The sequence below is a fragment of the Mustelus asterias genome, unplaced genomic scaffold (genome assembly GCF_964213995.1).
Source record: "Mustelus asterias unplaced genomic scaffold, sMusAst1.hap1.1 HAP1_SCAFFOLD_3121, whole genome shotgun sequence".
Taxonomy (NCBI): domain Eukaryota; kingdom Metazoa; phylum Chordata; class Chondrichthyes; order Carcharhiniformes; family Triakidae; genus Mustelus; species Mustelus asterias.
In genome coordinates this window covers 7,501-10,000 of record NW_027593066.1, presented here as the reverse complement: position 1 = coordinate 10,000, position 2,500 = coordinate 7,501, and positions in this window count along the sequence as shown.

Sequence of the window (2,500 nt, the reverse complement as noted above, 5' to 3'; positions counted from 1 at the left end):
GGTACCCCTCACCGGGCTTTGAAGAGAGTGACTAGAATGCGACCAAAGCTTCACCGCGGCGGGAGACAAAAAGGCCCCTGACTGCACCAGAACGTCTCCCTGCGGAGTCACACAGTGGCCGTTCACCGTGGTCCCGTCGACAAGCCGCCAGGACAAGCACCCAAGCCCGCAGCAGCTCTCTTCGTTTCAACTGCGGATGTAATGCTGCAAGGCGGTGGCAAGGTCACGTCGCAGCCCGCAAGCCGTCGCCAAGGCGAGAGGAAGACGGTCCCCACAGCGGGCACACACAGACGGACGTGGAGCACGGGGCGGCGGCCCACAGGTGCGCACACGCGCCGTGCCGAGGATCGGTGCGGACGCCGGTGACATCGCACCCGGCAGAGCGGCTAGGCAGAAGTCGCTGCGGAGGAGGAGCACCGTCGGCGGAACGGTCTGCTGGCGGGCGAGGGACCAAACGAGCAGCTAGAACGGGCGGAGTGGACCGGACTGCAGAAGCGGAGTGAGTGCGTGGCTGACGCCACCGTCTCCCTCCGAGCGTCTGCTCGCGCCGGCCAAACCGCCGAACCGCTGAACGAAAGGACCGCATCGTCCCACGCAGGCAGGCCGGCCGTGTTGCCGTGCGTGCCCCCACCTCTCGGACGGACTGCAAAGACACCCTACGAAGCCAACGGCGAAGCCCTTCCAACGGCGCAGGCGTAGCGTGTGCGGCACCCGCATGGACTTGCCGGCGTGCAACCGAGCGTGTGCGTGCTCGTCGGTGGCGGCGCCCGCGCGCCGGCCCAACCGAGTGGGACCGAGATCGACGTCGCCCGGCTTCGGCGGAACGTGCGTACGGGTGACCAGGCCCGTTCGACGGGTACGGCGAAATTGTCGGTGTGACCTCCCACCCGCGTGGGAGGCGCCAGCGTCAGTACGGGCCACGGCCCCGGGGCCAACCCCCGTGAGGCTCTCCTGCCTGGCCCAACCGGCGCAGCCTTCGAGTTCAAGGAGTGACGGGCCGCCCTCCCCGGAGAGGTGGCGGGCCCCCGGCCGACAAAGATCCTTCACAACGTGTTCACCAACAGAAACCTTGTTACGATTTTTATTCTGTGTTACGGGTTTCGGTTCGGGCCCCCGGAGAGGTTGTCCGATACCTGGCCCCGGGGCCGGCCCCCGTGAGGCTCTCCTGCCTGGCCCAACCGGCGCCAGCCTTCGCGTTCAAGGAGTGACGGGCCGCCCTCCCCGGAGAGGTGGCGGGCCCCCGGCCGACAAAGATCCTTCACAACGTGTTCACCAACAGAAACCTTGTTACGACTTTTATACCGTGTCGGGTTTCGGCTCGGGCCCCCGGAGAGGTTGTCCGATCCTGGGACGCGCTAAACGCTCCCCCGCCGACGTGACGGTGGAGCCCCAGCCTGGCGCGTACCACGGCGTGAGCCCCGGAGGCACACGCACTCGAGCGACAATCAAGCGAAAAACCTTTCTCGGAGGAAACAGGGCGCTCGCAGGCGTTGAGTGCCGGCGTGGGTGACGGGCCGGAGCCCGACACGCGCCGTCACGCCCCGCAACAGCCAGAGGCAGAGTTCTCTGGTGTCACCGTCTGTCGGAAGGCTCGAGAGTCGAGGCGAGGCCGCAGCGGACTGAGTCGGGTGCAAGCCGCGGAGGACAGGCCGACGCTACGGGCGCAAGCCGACCCCGCACGCCCCAACCTCGGCGGGCTGGGGAAGGGGGCGCGGCGGAACGCTCGCAAGCGCGGCTGCCCCCGCGGACAGGCACATTCTCTCGAACGCGGAGGACACTCGCTCAAGTCAGCACGAGACCGGACCGACAGGCGGACCACGAATCTTTAAACCTCGCACCCACCCTCTGCACGCGGGTGCTCGAGGAATGGTGAGCATGAACAGGTACCCCGTACCGGGATTGAAGAGAGAGTGACTAGAATGCGACCAAAGCTTCACCGCGGCGGGAGACAAAAAGGCCCCTGACTGCACCAGAACGTCTCCCTGCGGAGTCACACAGTGGCCGTTCACCGTGGTCCCGTCGACAAGCCGCCAGGACAAGCACCCAAGCCCGCAGCAGCTCTCTTCGTTTCAACTGCGGATGTAATGCTGCAAGGCGGTGGCAAGGTCACGTCGCAGCCCGCAAGCCGTCGCCCAGGCGAGAGGAAGACGGTCCCCACAGCGGGCACACACGGACGGACGTGGAGCACGGGGCGGCGGCCCACAGGTGCGCACCCGCGCCGTGCCGAGGATCGGTGCGGACGCCGGAGACATCGCACCCGGCAGAGGGGCTAGGCAGAAGTCGCTGCGGAGGAGGAGCACCGTCGGCGGAACGGTCTGCTGGAGGGCGAGGGACCAAACGAGCAGCTAGAACGGGCGGAGTGGACCGGACTGCAGAAGCAGAGTGAGTGCGTGGCTGACGCCACCGTCTCCCCCCAAGCATCTGCTCGCGCCGGCCAAACCGTGGAACCGCTGAACGAAAGGACCGCATCGTCCCAAGCAGGCAGGCCGGCCGTGTTGCC